Consider the following 17,172-nt stretch of genomic DNA (forward strand, 5'->3'; position numbering starts at 1 on the left):
GTGAGGGGCTGGGGGCGGGGCTGGCGGGGTGTTTCCGAGGGCCCAGGCACTTGGGAGTCCTGGGCGGGGGGGTCAGGCCGGGCCGGAGGAGAGGACCCCAAAGAATCTGGAGGGCGTGACGGACGTGGGGCGGGGTGTGGGGGGGTTGGTGGCTGAGGCCGGAGGGCGTGATGAGGGGGTGGGGTTTTGGGGTGGTAGGAATTAGGCTGGAGAGAGGGTGTGCCTCCATGCTGGAATTGGGTTCAGCGACGAGAGCTTGGAAGTGTGGTCCAGTAGGACATTGAGACTGTATTAGGAATATGGGAAAAGCTCATAAAGGAAGAGCTGATGTTAGGGAAGTTTTTGCAAGGGAGGGGTTGGAGTGAGTTGGTAGCGAGGACGGGAGAGTGTGTTGGGCTTGTATAATGGCTTGTGAGTTTGGAGCGTGGTGGTATTTTATGACAGGTTAGAGTTAGGAGGCTTGAATAATTAATATAAGTAGAGAGGGGGGCAGGGACAGAGTGGTCACATAGGACCTTGTCATTTATTAGAGAGTGGGCATTTTGAACTATCTGTAAGGTGGAGGAACTCTGGGTTATCCGGGAGCAGGAAGGTGTGTGGTTGAGATAAATGACAAGTTCTCAGGTATAAAGGAAAAGAGTTTGGGTGGAGAAGCTGTGTGTGCTTATCCACCTTCTTCTATTATTTTTATTCTCTTAAGGTTTTATAACTCCTTTCCTTGTTTTTATAAAGTGGGAGGTTGTGTGAGCTGAGGAGATTTAAGGACTTGCTGGTTTGAGGTTTGTGGCATAAGATGTGATGATAATAGATTACACAGTGGGAGTTGCTGAATAGTTGCTAGGGATGATGTGCAGTGGGACTGCAGTTATCTTAGGATAAGATAAATCTTGGACGTATTTACTGTAAAAGGTGTGACAGTGACAGATTTCTGGTGAGCTGTTCTTTTTTTTTTTTAATATTGGCTTCAGGAATTACTTTTATTTTACCTGACATTTGTTTTAAGTAGCTTTTATGTACAGTCAGATGCATTTTACTCAGCATGGTTAGTTTTAGAATTTTTGAGAGACTGGTTTCTAGAGGCTCAGTAAATCACATGAAGTACCCTGGCATCAGCTTACCAAAAGATCAAGCCACATTTCTTCACCTTTAGTATTTTCTAGGGATCTGTCAGGGAAGACTAAATAAGAGTAATGGTTTCTGTAAGCAATAGAACTTTACTTTTTAAAACAAGTGATTTTGGGGAAAAAGAAGTTGCTTTAGGAGAAGTGCCAAATTTTTATGGTGTAAAGCTCCAGAGGACACAATGCACCACCATAACCCAGGGTTTATTTTGTACTCCAGGGTGTTCTGGGTGGCCATGTTAGTCTTTTCATATTAACATGTTTGATGGTTTGTAGATTGCAGAAGCCCTGGTAACAGCTTTTTGGATAAAGAGGGAAAGTTATGCATTGGAGCTTGAGCTTTCAGTTTGAATACCCGATCTTACAGAACATATGAAATAAAATTGAAATTCCAGACTGCCACTCTCCGTATAACAGTATCATTTGTGAATGAGCGTGGTCCCTGGTACATAGTAGGTGCTTCTTAAATATATATTGTTAACCAGCATGTGCCAGCTAATGTTGGACATTGCTCCTTGGGGCCTTTCAGATGTTTGATATAAACCATAATACTCAAGGCATTAGCACTGTCTCTATTGATCGATTAGTTATGAAAGTAAAGGTGTATTTTCATCTTCTGTGGTTATTTTGATTTACATTCATCATTAGAGATCCCCTCAGGACATTAGCCTATTGTGATACAGGACTTTATAAATAGTGCATTTAATTAAAAACAAAATTAAACACATGATCACTTAGGGAACTTCAAAAGCAGTAAGTAAAAACATTTGCTTTTACTTTTCATCAATTTCATTGTTTTAAGTAGATTTTTTAATATTCTTGAGCAAGTTAAATCAACAAATTCAAATAGGTGGCAGAGAGAGATGTTCTTGCTTGAACCATAACATAACACACTTATGAAATTAAAGTTATTTTCCTTGCTATTTCTGTAAGCAAAATACACCCACCACTGTATACAAATAATTTTCTTTTTGCTGTCGAATACCTCCTTTGATGTACATGCAAGTCATTTTTACTTCATCACTGTAAAACTATCAAACTTGGTCTAAGTTGAGATCTATTTACTTACTTTTGGGTTTCCTGGCACATAATAGGTGTTCTTTAAATATTGCTGTATTTCCTTCCTTGCGGGGATGTAATTTAGCATAGTGATTAACAACATGGGCTCTGAAGTCAGACAGTTTCAAATTCTAATTTCCAATTACCAACTATAACCTTGGAAAGTTGTTTACTCAATTTCTCTCTGCCTCAGTTTCCTCATCTTTAAAATGGAGAAAACAGAGGTACTTCATAGGATTGCTCTGAGGATTAAATATAATAATAATGTGAAGTAGAACACAGTCTGGCACAAAATATTAGTGTAATGGATATTAGCCACCATTGTTATTATTATATCAAAATGAATGTTACAGATTAAAGGTACTATAGAAATTCAGATTAGTTAAGGAAGAATGCAGTATTATAATTCTTTGGTTACCTTTGGTTTAAATTTCTTTTAGATGTGTTATTGAGAAGCTCTTGATATACCAAATTAGTGTTTAATCATAATATTCTACAGAAAAACAAAATTATGTTATGCAGGGCTTCCTAACCAGAGTGTAGTGCATAGGAAGGCATACAGTGTGCTGTTTGCAAATGTTTTATGGTTTTGAAATTTTAAATCATTTTTATGATTTTTAAATCATTTTATGATTAACTTTTCAAAATTTTACAGCAGTTGGAATGATATTTGAACATTTTTGATATGATTCCATCAGTAAAGTCTGAATTTGGCAATTGAAAATATTTGATTTGGAAGGTTTATACCAATTAGTATTTAATATCATCTGTAATATTTTGTATTTTATTTTTCATGTCATAATTTTATGATATAAAGAAAATATGTATTATTTTCACCAAGTCCCTCCAGCTTACCTCAGTAAGCTTTGCAAGTATTACCATTTTCAGCATGCGACATTATGTGACCAAAGTTGGGAATCACTGGGATAATGCATAAGAGTACTGCTTTTGGAGTCTCATAAAACTGAATTCAATTCCCACCTCCATTTACTAGCTGTGACACCCAGAGCATGTAACTTAAACATATGAGTCTTAATTTTCACATATATAAAGTGGGGATGGATGCTTATTTCAGAAGATAAAATGAGATAATGTATGTAAAATACTTAGCAGGTAAATATTCACTAAGTGGTGACTTCTGTCATTACAATGATGTTTGGAAAACATCATTTTAGCTACTTTTTTCAAGGGTGTTTCAGACAGATATTTGATTATTTTTCAAATATTAATGTACCCTTTTCAAAGATCTTCAAGGAATTTTAATATAACTGTTTTGTGGTAAAAGAAATTAAACATTATCATTTAGTTTTGTAAGTTATTGAATGATCTACTCCTATGCTATCTCTGTCTATCCATTTCTTGATAGTTCCCCTTTGCAGATCTTGAGAAAACATTGTTATACAAAATGAAGTTAATGCTTTGTTCTTTAGGATTTTGCTGGTAGTGGTATGGCAAAAATTAAGTTGCGGGCTTCCCTGGTGGCGCAGTGGTTGAGAGTCTGCCTGCCGATGCAGGGGACACGGGTTCGTGCCCCGGTCTGGGAGGATCCCACGTGCTGCGGAGCAGCTGGGCCCATGAACCATGGCTGCTGAGCCTGCGCGTCCAGAGCCTGTGCTCCGCAGCAGGAGAGGCCACATTAGTGAGAGGCCTGCATACCGCAAAAAAAAAAAAAAAAATTAAGTTGCAAGCAGAGAATTGGAATCATCTAATTCACTTAAACCCTATATTTTATATTTGATTATTTACATTTAAATATCTGCATGTTACTGGCTGAATATGCTTGTTATTGAAAATCAGACTTCCTTTGATAAATATGCTGTTATATTGTCATAAGATGATATCCTTTCTTTATAATGTTTGCTATTTATTTGGCTTGAGATTCCTGGACAGTTATTAGATCTCTTGTGGGGATGCATCTCGTGCCTGGGCAAAAGAAACTGGCATAAAAAACAGAAATTCACAGTGCAAAAATAGGTTTGTTTCTTATAAGCACTTATTATTCTTTGTGTCTTTTATTTGCATTCATCACTTCTGCAGTCTGAAAGTGTGGTATCCTTTTCAGGAATTATAGTATTGTAATCTTGCCTGAGTATGCTAATTATGTAGTAAGTACAGGGATGACCATAGAGTTGGGTGCTTAGTACTTAGTAGATTTGACAGGATATGTAACTTTTTAATCAGGGCTGCAACTGTATTTCTTTAAAAATTTTAGCCTATTGAATGTATTTGCACTATTACAAGAAGTCTTTTAGTTTTGGAGCAGTGGTCTCTGATAAAAGTAGTTTGTTCTTTTAGAGAAGTTAGGTAGAACCTCAAGCACTGGGCTCTTTATCCCTCCCCCGTGGTGCTGAGCTGCTTCATCCTCTAGTTGCTTGGAAATGAAAAGGGAGTGGATGAGTCTCTACAGATATTTCCTCTTTTTTTCTGAACCCTGTCTCTTCTTTCACAGTTTCTTCCACATCATGCCTTTAAAAAAAAACAACCTGGGGTGTGTGTACCCCTTAGGGCTTCAGAAGATCCATGAACTTTCTGAAATTTTTAGCAAAATTTGTGGTTACATGTGTTTTTCTGGAGAGAAGAGCCATATTTTTCATCAAGTTCTTCTTCCATGGTACTGCCTAACCTCCTTAAAGTCCTTCATCTTTGGACAAGGAAAATCAGAAGCTGGGCAAAAATGGAACATTCAGAATGAAAAAGAAAAAACCTAGACGTTGTGAAAAGTCTTTTACGTCTTTTCTCTAAAAGTTTTTTCCTTGGAATTTTTGAAAAAACTGTTTTCTGTACTTGAGATGGCTCCTCTTTCTCCAGTTCCCCCAGTGACGCTTGCCTCAAGTCAATATATCCAGTACAGAACTTGCCTCCCCTCCTCACTTCTCTCCCGCAAATCCACCTGTTGTGAACTTTTCTGTTCCGGCATTGTCATTCTCAAAATCATCTACACTGAAAACTGAACTCGTTTTTTTAACTCCTGGCTTGCTCTCATCCATATAACCAGTCGGTTGCCAAGTGCTATGACTCAGTTGTTATCAGATTTTTGTATTTCATGGGCCAGTAAAATTAATTTTTTTGTTGTTGACTGACTTAGGATTCTGACATTTTATTTTTCTTAGTAAATACATTTAAAAAATATCCCAAGGTCCATCTATTATTTCTATTTTAGTTCCCTTTCCTCCATGAAACCTTTTTGATGTTCTGAATTGGATATGATCTGTCCCTCTTTTTGAAACCTCATAGTACTGTTTATGCTTACTGTTTACCATATATTATGGTTATTTGTATACTTAGCAGCTCCTCACTATATATGGTCCTTGAGGACCAAGAAAACTAGGTATTTCTTTCTTTCTTTTTTTTTTTTTTTTTTTGCGGTACGCGGGCCTCTCACTGTTGTGGCCTCTCCCGTTGCGGAGCACAGGCTCCGGACGTGCAGGCTCAGCAGCCATGGCTCACGGGCCCAGCCGCTCCGCGGCATGTGGTGTCTTCCCGGACCGAGCACGAACCCGTGTCCCCTGCATCGGCAGGCGGACTCTCAACCACTGCGCCACCAGGGAAGCCCAGAACTAGGTATTTCTTATCTTTATATCTGCTGCAGCACCTAAGATAATGCTAAGGTGTTTTGCCTGAAATGAATAGAAATTCATACTTCTTCCAGTCAAGGAAGGCTTTGTTGAAAGGACACAGTAGGCACCTTCATAGGCATCAGACAAGGATAGATAAGAAATGCAATACAACCAGGTTGCATGCACATGGAATGTAATACATGTCCCCTCCCCCCATTTCTCCTAGAGGCGGTCACTTGCTCTGCTTTGTTAGTAAGTCACCTCTTCAGAACAGCTTTCTCTGCTCACAGGACTTCTTTGCCCCTACTCCCCTTCCCCCAGTCTTCAACTTTGACTTACTCTCATACCTCTGGCTCTCACACTGCCTAACCTGGTAGTTCAGGCACTTCATGTCATCTGACTCAGGTTCCCAGGATTCGCATTCCAGGTTCCTGGGAAAGAATATCAGATTGGCCCATCCTTGTCAGGTGCCTACCGCAGTCTAGTCATCTGTGGTGGGAATATGGCAGGGCTGTGGGGTATCATGAGTTTCATAAGGCTGACCATTTCAGGGATTAGGTGGGTCAAGTTCTCAATTAAAAAGGCATGGCTAGAAAGTTAGTGTTTAATAGGTGACAGTGCCTACCACCTAGTAGACACTCACTGAATATAAGTTGAAAATAATGGAATGAGATGGAAATATTGAAGAACTAAACATATCATTGCTTTAGTTTTTCTTTAATTCACAAGAGCATGCCTGCTAATTCTCAATATTAAGTTGTCATTTTGTATGGTTGGGAGATGTAATTAAATTCAACTTGAGGTAGGTGCAGGATTTTAAACTCCCATTATCAATGCATCCAACTCAGAATAGTTAATGTCACCTGATTTTAAATACCTTCGATTTTAATTCAGGAATTAATTTTCTTAAATGCATATAATCAGTTCAGGGTCTATGTTTCATTGTCCCTGCTTTTTTCCGGTTTATTTTCCCCCCTATTGTTTTTATGAGCACCAGAAAATTGTCCAGAGCTAAGGGAAGAGGTAAAATGGACCATTTTGCTCCTTGTTAATAACGTTGCTTAGAGGTTTTTGTTAGGGAGTAGGTAAAAACATTTGGCTAAGAGATTGCTCATAGCTTTTAGTTATCCATGCTGTGTCTTCTCCTGTTTAGTTTAGTTTTGTTTTATTGCGGGGTGGGGCTTGTCGGGGGAAATGGGGAGGAAGAGATGTTTTAAGTATTCAAGAGCTAGAATATTAGCAGTAAAGACCAAAAAGTTTAAACGTGGGTCTCATAAGAATTGTCTAGAGCAGTGGACACTAAATTTGTTCAGATTACTGAAATTTGTTTTAAAATTTGTTTTGTAGTCAACAGAATACAGTAGACTAGCACTAATAAAATCCATCTATTTGAACTAGTAACTCAATTCAGAAATAGGAGATACCATGTAATGTAGGGCAAAGAGCAGAGACTGAAAACTGGGAGAGCAGTCCTAATTTCTGAGCTTCATTTTCCTTTTTCTGTACAATGAGGTCTGACCTCAGGGGTCCCTTGTCTGTGAAGTTAATATTATCAACTAGATGGAATATTTTAGCAAGTTATAAAGCGGGCTATTTTTGTGTTATTTCTCTTGTTCTTGAGTTTGATTGAAAGTAGTTTAACTTAATAAAGCTGTTTAGGGAGATAGTTAAAAACTGAAGTTAAAAACCTGAAAAACATAAATTCACAAAGTACCCTTATGTAAATGTTCAAGAGAATATAAAGAAGTTCTTCTAGTATTTGATTTCTCCACCAATTTTAATGATCTTCATTTTGGTACAATTCTTTATCAGTGCTGAGCAAGTTAGAGTTATCTTTAGGCCTTTATCTATCCAGGCTATCCTTTTACCTCCTTGGTAATCATGTATATCGTTTCTGTAATTCAGGCTGCTTGAACTGAATAACATTGTGTTAGGATCACTGTTTAATTGTTCTAGTTTTGGTGCAATGCTGTATGTAAATGAAATATACTATTTTCGATGTTTTGCTATTAGGTGGTAACAGAAATGAACATATCTGGTAAGAACCAAGCAAACAAAAGATCCCAAAAAGACCAAATTTGTTTGACTTGTACCTGAATAATGGCCTAGGTGATCTTAGAAACAATTTTCAGGAGGGTATAGTCTTTTTTTTTTTTTTCTTCTTTTTTCTTTTTGGCTGCGCCGCATGGCTTGCAGGATCTTAGTTCCCCGACCAGGGATTGAACCCAGGCCCTCGGCAGTGAAAGCACGGAGTCCTAACCACTGGACCGCCAGGGAATTCCCGGATATAGTCTTTAGACATGAATTTCCTTTGATTTCTAAGTTAGACTTGGAAGATACTTAAAATTTAAGACTGTTAAGGATTAGCTGAGATGTTATTGTATACATTGTTCCACTACTATTTTGCTGCTATAGTCATCAGTCTAATTTTCGAATGGGTAAGTGTTTTAACATTCATACAGAAGTCTTAGTTTTTTGGATAATGTTAGTATTTTACATCTCAAATTAACTTAAAAGTAGATAGTATTCTAAATTTTTTCTAGCTGCTTATGTAAATCTACACCTGGCATGTCAGGCATCTCTCACCAGGATTAAAATATGCACTATTTGTATATTTAAATTATTCTTGTATCTCCTGCTTTTATTCATGTGGCCTGCTGTTAACACTTATTACACTGGTGATTTAGGGACCATTTAAATCAGACCTCTTTAAAATTGGCAAGGTAGCTGGATTCTTGTCATATTGTAATTAATCTTCCTGTAGTGGTTGATTGTGCAACTGTTTACACTGGGTCAGATACTCAAAATTTCCTTTATTCTTTCAAGTTGGATTTGAAAACTAAAATTGTATTCCATTGAATTCTAAGAACTAACGAAAAGGTTACATTTTATTTGGATTTCTGTTTTAGCCATGTATTGATATCCCTAGTTTTTATGTTTTTATTTAATGGATAGTGTTGTGTATTATGATATGATCTTGGAACTTACCAGTATGATTTTAGAATCATTAAGTTTAAAATATTTTAAAATCAGTTGAGAAACAGCAAAACTCCTCTTTAGTCACTGCTCTTGAGCTAACGTGGAAATGAATTTTGCCCAGGACCTTGGAAGTTATATTTTACAAATTACTATAAATTATAGAAGGATTGTTTTAGAATGAGATACCTTTAATAGAACATTTCCCCCTCTATCTCCTGTAGTTAGAACATGGGAATCATTAACTTCAAAACAGGGCTCTGTTTGAAGTAATGATATAAATACTATAATGATTTATGTAGATAATGTAGTTCTGATGTATGGGATATGATAGCACAGTCTTAACTTTTCTATGCAGGTTATTTCAATATTGAGTTATTTATTTCTGAAAATAAAAATTGAACTACTTCAGTTTAATGATGTAAATCTTTTCACCATTTTGCAATATTAATAAATCCTGACATATTTTGGTTCATTTCAGATTATTAAAAATAATTTCCTTCCTTTCTCTACTTCTAAGAAGAGAAGTATATTTCTTATTCTTTTATTTTTGTTATTATGGTTGCAATTAAAATTCACATTCATGTTCTCATTGGTATTTGTAGTTCTTTCAACTTTTTCTAGACTACTTAAAAGTTTTTTAGTAAGCTTTTTGTTTTGGAATAATTTTAGATTTGTAGGAAAGCCACAAAAATAATGCATGGAGTTCCTGTATACTGTTCACCTGATTTCCCTTAGTGTTGATGTGTTACATAGCTGTGGTGTATTTGTCAGTACTAAGAGATTAATATTGGTGCATTAATGTTAACTAAATTTCACACTTTATTTGAATTTCAGCAGTTTTTCCATTAATGTTCTTTTTCTGCTCCGGGATCTAATCCAGGACACTGCATTGCATTTAGTCAAAGCCACTTTTTATTAAGCTTTTTGGTTTTCAGTGTTCAGAAGGAGGCTCATTTATTGACTTACTTATGATTAGGTATCTCTGGTTGTCTTATATGTACACAGGTACTTTCCTAGCCTGGAGGTATAAATGAGAAATAGACAAAACTTTTAAGCAGTTCAATTGTGGAGATATACAAGTAAACAGTGGTAATGGAATGTGGTTACAGAAAGAGTAGCTAGTTTTGGAAGGAGGAAGAGAAGGAAGAGACATATCAGGGAAGTCCTCCCAGAGGAGGTGACATTTGAGATGGACCTCGAGGGGTAAATAGGAACTCTTAAGGCAGAGACTGGAGAGAAGCACATCCAGACAGAGGGAATAGTATGTACAAAGACTCAGAAATATGAGTGAGCAAATAGATTTGCCCTGGAATAAAGGGTTGGCACGGGAGGAGTGTAGGAGGTAAGGCTGGAAAGGTTTGCAGTGGATTTGGAGAGTATTGATTTGAATTTTTAGTAGCTGTATTTTTAAAAAGCCACATTTTATTATAGATAGATAAAGATAAATATAGATATAATGTGGGGAAGCCATCTAGAGACTTTGCGTTCTCCTCCCTCTTACTACCTGCCTTTTTTGCCATTCCATTACCATTTGCCATTCCAAATTCCATTTGGGTTTTGACTTACAACGTTGGTGAGCATTTGTATGGTAAAGGAAATTGAAATTGTAGGCATCCTTGGGAATGTGGAACTGAATTTGAATTGAAACTGAGTTGAAATTGTAGGCAACTGAATTTATAGTATTTTGTTATTGGTGAATTTTTAAAGTTGGTATTAATGTACATTCAATTAAATAGGCATGTAGAAAAGTGCTGTATGCTGCTGTCAGTGTTTGAGACCTAGGTAGGGATATGATTTTAATATTTTTAAATGCAAAAATTTGATGAATGGATTTAACATTGCAGTTAACTTCGTAGGACACCTCCACTACATATGAATTATTTGTGTGGGTTAAAGGTATATTTTACATTTTTATCTCACAAAATTTTGAGGCAGAGCTAGTAAGAAATGTACCTATTCAAAAATAGTTTTCAGTCAGGTCATATGTACATCCCATAATTTAGCATTAGCACCATAGTGACATTTTGTTGCTCTGCTTTCAAAGAAGTAAAGGGAAAGTTACCAGAAGCCAAAATTAGAACATTGCCGGAGCCAGAGGATGATCCCGCTTCTTGCTCACAAGTGATTGATCCCTTAAGCATTCTTTCTGTATTCCACAAAAGTGAGGAAGAAACCCCTCTTCTCCCTCTAAATTGGCCAGTTGCCCAAAGAGAACACATGATCCTTAGCAACACTCGAGTTACTTTGTTCATATTCTCAAGTGAAAAGATTTTGAGGAGAGCTACTTGGCTGAGTGAGCTGCCTCTTTTTTTTTTCCTGTTTAATCAAACCAACATTTTCCTTAGGTGATTTGTGAAAGTGAAAATGGCTATTAGCTTTCTACTTTATGGTTTATAAGGCTTGTAAAATGATAGGATCATGTCCATGAAAGATGTGAAACTGAATAAATGACGCACTACTGTGTAAGCCGGACATATTTTGGTTGTTAGGGAGTTAAAAAAATTTCTCCCCCTCCCTTATTGCATATTCACCCTCTGGAAATACTTAATGAAAAAGTAATTGATATTGGGGAGGAACACATAGGTGACTTCAGAGATAACTGGTAATGTTTAATTTTTTATATTGGGTGATAGGTACACAGATGTTTGTTTTGTCACACACATGTCATAAATATCCCTTTTTGTATTCAGTATTTAATTGAAACAACTTAATAAGTTTTAAAGGCTGAAAAAGGGGTAATTGATTCTAATTAACTTAAAGCCAGTTCCATTGAAGGTGGTTTTCGTTTTTGTTTTGTTTGGTTACAAGGAATAGAAAACTCACTCAAACTAGCTCAAAGACTTGGAGAGGGGAATTATTGTTAGAATAGAGATAGGTTTTATGAGAATGAAGGAAGACCTGAAGAATCAGGCCGCAGAAACTGAGGCAGCTCTGGCGTTGGCCAGGCTATTTTCTCTGCCTTTCTTCTGTTTCTTTCTCATTGTCTTCATTATTCACTATTTCTGCCTCTTTTTACTTTCTTGTCTTTACTTGTTCTCCTTGGTCTCTTCCTCTCTTTTTTGTCTCCTTGGTCTCTTTCCTCACTCATTTTCTATCTCTTCTTTTGTATGGACTCTCTTCTCTCATGACATCTCTAAGTCTTTCTGTGCCTTTGTCTATTCTGTTTTCTCTCCAGATCAACTTCCTCTGAATTCTTTCCTTTATGGTATTGATGTGCATGAAGCCCTATAATGGTAACCTAGGTTTTCACACATTGTGACTTGGTAGTTTAGGATGACTTTTTCTGTATCTTCCAGTACAGATTCCTCAGAAAATCTGGCTGGTCTTACTCATCTTTCGGAGCTAGATCACACAGCGTGTAGGCCCTCTGTCCACCTGTACTGGGTGACTCCTGTGTCAGGTATTTACTCATTATCCAGCCACAGAGAGGGGCATGGCCCAGATCCTGTAGGCCACCCGCCCTGCAAATGAAATAGGGATTTCTCCAGAAGGGGTTATGGGCAGGCAGATACTCTAATATATCAATTAAGTTTTATCAAAAATTTCTTAATGCATTTTAAGCCTCTTTGGTGATTGGTATGTGATTGCTTCCTAGAAAAATCTTTTTCAGAGAAGAGACCCATTATCTTTGTCCCAGTCACAACTCATTGCTATCTTTTATTAAGATGTTCATTCATTCACTGAACAAATATTTAATGAGCACTCACAATGTTTCTTGCACTCCTTCAGGTATTAGGATACAGAGTGGGTAGGACAGATTCATAGCAGTTAATTTCACTGAAACGGATGGTGGGCACAAGGGAGCTGGGACTGGGTTTTGAGAGTAGGGTTTAGAGGGGAATAGGGAGAACAGGAGGCTTGTGAATGAGTCCAAATTTATTGTCAAGTATAGTTGTGAGATGAGAGTTGAAGGCATAACCAGGAATGGGTGTGGGGCTGACTAAAGATAGCAGAGTAATGGAAATCTTCTGTTTCTGTTAACTGCCTGTATTGAAAATTCCATCTATTGCAACTGGCATTTGCGAAATGTAATTAGGCAACCACTGGATCTCTTAGAAACTCAAGCCATTCATCCCACAGTTATTAATGTGTCTACTCTGTCCTAGACTGTGCTCTAGATTGGGGGTAGAGGCACAAAAAGAAGGCACTATTTTGTGCTTTCGAGGAGTGTGCTTTTGAGTTTAGGACTAGTGGAATACTAAACAGGCACCAACCCAAATAATTAAAATAATTTGACCAAGTATTAGTGTTGTGGTGTTTGACATTAACCTGTAGGATCAGGTTGAATCTGGTCAGAGTCACCTTGAGGGAGAATTACATAGATGTGGAAGGGTTTTCAGGTTGTACCAAAAAGAGTTTCGTTACCATTTTAATCAAAATCAAGAAAACCCATTAGCAGTTTATGAGATTAGGAGCTGGAAAGAGAGACAAAAGAAAAATTTATTTTTGAGTAGCCAGAGCTGGCTAGAGATAAAATGAGGTAAGGTGACTGGGAAGGACAGTTTGGGACTTGATTTTGGAAATTAACCTCTGGGACTGATGCTGAAAGGGAATAATCTGTGCCACCCAACAGAGCGGGAGTATTAATTGTGTTCAGAGGGAATGGGGAGGCTTCAGCAAAGATTGAAGTTTGAGTTGAATAGCGTTTTCAAAAATGTTTAAATGCAGAGGCTTGGCATGCTTAGAGGGACAGTGGGCTGGGTGAAAAAATTATTCTGTTATTTTAGGTTAAGGAAACTTGCTAATTTCACAAGAAAAATATATCTAACTTCTCCCATGAGACCATAAATTCCTAAACTTATTTGTATTTGAAGTCTCATTGTCTAGCAATGCCAGGCAATGCAGAATGTGTGTGTGTGTGTGTGTGTGTGTGTGTGTGTGTGTGTGTGTGTTTTAAAGGCTGAATAACAATTTTTGTTTGCTCTGTGACATTTTTCCCATCTGTAATTTTGCTAACCATTTCTTTTACTGAATTAGGAAGCTGGAAACTGGTTTTTGTGTTAAGTGTGGTACCTTGAAAAGCATTTTGGATGAAATGTCATTTTTTACCTTAATCTGAGTTTTTATTATCTTAGCTACTTATACCTCAATAGAAAGGAATCAGTGGGAACAATAGATAATCTTATTTTTGGAAATAGCAGGAACTGTGCTCCTGTGATCTTTAGTTATAGATATTCACATATTTTTTTTAAGAATAGCAGTCTAACTTGAATGTTCTGCTAGTTTAAGACTGTATATAGAATATCCTTGAGCATGAATATAGGAGCTTGGCTGCCAGACAACTCTTACTTCCTTACTGTTGCTACACTCTAATTCTTTCTGCTCTTTGTCCCTTCTTGATCAGTAGTGCATAATTGAAGAACATGCTGATCACTGTACTATGGTAGTATTGTGGATTGTTGGGTTAATAGGAAGATGTGGATCCCTGATTTGATTTGAAGCCTCTGTGTGTCAGAATTAGAGATTTAGTCTGCCTTTAGCATTATAATAATTATAATCATCGAATATTAGAATGCAGCCATAAAGCACATCTAAGCCAAACTCCTTCACATTTTATGTGTAAGGAGACTGGTATTAAATTAGGTGACTTGCCCAGGGTCACAAGCTAGTCATGGCAGAGCTAGGACCAAAGTTTCCTCTTCTATAGAGTTTGTTCCTACATGGTATCCCTAACTAAAAAATCTTTTTAAGTGCCTGAGTTGTAAATGAAAGGTGAAAATAAGTTAGAAAGAAAAATCAAAGTTACTGACTAAGCTTTCAATCTGCTGTGGGAGAGAGGCTGATCTGTGCCTATTGCAGTCATATGTTCCCATATATCTGATTTTGCAGACCTGTAGAGAGACCATGAGCATGTGTTTGTCTAGCACTGGCTAGAGGGTTATCCAAAAATAGTGGCATATTGGGGCTGTAAGACTTCTAGAAAAAGGGGTGTGCTGTAGTTATAATCCTGGTCTTTTAGAAGTTTCATGACTTCTCTACAGAAACAAGTATTTAAAAGGAAAAGGAGGTGTTTCAGGTGCCACTGGAATAACTACTAGTACATGAGGTAGTGGTGCAGAGACAGGTAGTGTGGTGCAGAGACCTGTAGGCAAACTTAAAGGGAAAGCTGCAGAGGTGCAGATGGGTGAGAAGTATGGGAGAAGAGGTAGCAGACAGGAGTATCTAGGGGCTGAAAATAGATTTAAGGAAGAAAGTGTTTTTGTTCTTCAGGGTGGGGCAGAGAAAATGACTAATGCTTTGATGTAGTTTGCTGTAGCTTTTAGGTTATAAGTTGCTGACTAAGTGTGTGAATCCAGGTTCTATCCACGGTATTGTTATTGTGAGACAGCAGCTAAGTAGTTATACCATTTCTACTCAGGTTTTGAACCAACATCAGTATCCAAGCAGTTTTTATTAAATTAAACACTTTGGGCCTTAACATTACTTGGTGGTACTTGGAACAGAGAAAACAGCATTCACAAATAATGGCTGGTTAACATTTACTGAATACCTAGTATGTGCTAGGCACTGTTATAAGAATCTTCTATTGACCCCTGTTTTACAGATGAGGAAATTCATTATGCCTGATGGTACAGAAGTATGAAAGAGTGTAATATACTCATGTACCTTCTTTGGGCTGGCTTTAAGTTTTCTTTAGTCAAAATGAGAGAGAAAAAAGGTGGTTTTGAGTGTCAGCCATTTTCAGGATAAATTTTTAAAATCAGTGTGTATGTGAGCTGAATGTGTTTACTCATATATAATAATTTATACTAGCAATTCACTGGCCTTAAAAAAATCTTGCAAAGAAATCATCACCATTTCTTGTTTTTCACATTCATAATGTAGTATATGTTATGGGAAGAAATAGGTGGGCCTGTGATATGGTACCTGCTCTCAAGGAGCTCCTTAAAAATAAAATTTAGAGTATATTTAGGTAAATACAGTGATTCTACAGTAGAATATAAACTGGTAAATTGTTTTTTGTCTAACAGTATTGGTGATTCTGTGTGCTAACCTGTACACACATTTCTTTCTTGTTCTGTTTGACTGTTTATAACATGATTTTCTAAATTAATTCCATTGCTTTATTCTCTGCAGATTGCCTTGTTTCTTTTGTTGAGAACAAGACCATCTAACTTAGCTACTTGTCTTCCTTTTCTCTCAAAAATCTCTGAAGCTTTAGCTCTCATCCTTTTTTCCTATTTATATTGGATATCCTTTAGATACATATCGTTTTAAGGATAAATCTTTTAAGTCGAACTGATCCCATTCCCTCCTGTCTCTGGAGCCTTTCAGACTATTCTTCCCTATATGTCCTATCGCCTGCCCAGTTCCACCCCTTCTCCCTACAAAATCATCTTCAGTTCCTTCCTCTTCAAGCCATAGAGTCTGTCTTTGCAATTCCTTTATGTCTATTCCATTCTTTATATCCTTATTATTGAAGATTGAAGATGGGCAAATGAATCTCTCCTTAAACTTGTGATGAATTTTGAAGGAAGTTACATAAAAAGATGTACGTAAAATTAGGAAGTTTCAAGCACCACATGTGTATTGGGGAAGGAGGGTGAGACAAGGGTAGCAGTTTGGGGAAAACCTAAGAGTGAGAAGTTATTAGAGAGAGAACATACTACTGAAGCAGTGGAGCACAGAGGACTGAGGTAAAAATAAAGAGTTCAGACCTAATAAGAAAGGGTTATAGAAAATGTTGGAAGAATTTGGAGAATTATTAGGTAAACTGATGTTTTTTTAAAAAATTTATTTTTGGCTGCATTGGGTCTTCTTTGCTGCGCGGGGGCTTTCTCTAGTTGTGGCGAGCGGGGGCTACTCTTTGTTGCGATGTGTGGGCTTCTCATGGCGGTGGCTTCTCTTGTTGCAGAGCACAGGCTTTTGGCGTGCGGGCTTCAGTGGTTGTGGCACATGGGCTCAGTAGTTGTGGCTCGCGGGCTCTAGAGCACAGCTCAGTAGTTGTGGCACATGGGCGCAGTTGCTCCGTGGCATGTGGGATCTTCCCGGACCAGGGCTCAAACCTGTGTCCCCTGCATTGACAGGCAGACTCCCAACCACTGCACAACCAGGGAAGCCCTGATGTTTTTTTTAATAGTGCCATTTGGAGATGATGAGAGGGAAGAGGGGCTTTGAGCTAGAAGTTTGAGAAAATTGCAGCAGTAACATCCAGTGGGTATACGTCAGGCTCAGATGTGTGAGTAGTAGAAAGGATTAATTTGAGCAATGCATAAGAAGAAGATTTTGTTACAGCTTGATGTAAGGAGAGAAGAGTGAGTGGGTTCCAGATGACTCTTAGATTTCGTACCTGGAAGGAAGGTAAGATGGTGGCACTTTTCATGGTGATCTAGAAGCTGAATGGGTCAAAGGCTTGGTATAAAGCAATTCATTCTTTGTTTGTATGAAATGCTATGGTACACCCACTGAAACAAATCCTGTATTTAGTTCTGTGGTCAGTAAGAGGTGCTTTCTTT

At 37.5% G+C, this 17,172-nt stretch overlaps 1 protein-coding gene across 2 annotated transcripts in view; it reads left to right on the forward strand.

Moving 5' to 3' along the window:
• The window catches only part of GNAI3 (G protein subunit alpha i3), a 46,972-nt gene that overhangs the window by 253 nt on the left and 29,547 nt on the right, over positions 1 to 17,172 (forward strand). The window lies entirely within an intron of this gene.

This window comes from Phocoena sinus, chromosome 1, assembly GCF_008692025.1.
Source record: "Phocoena sinus isolate mPhoSin1 chromosome 1, mPhoSin1.pri, whole genome shotgun sequence".
Taxonomy (NCBI): Eukaryota; Metazoa; Chordata; class Mammalia; order Artiodactyla; family Phocoenidae; genus Phocoena; species Phocoena sinus.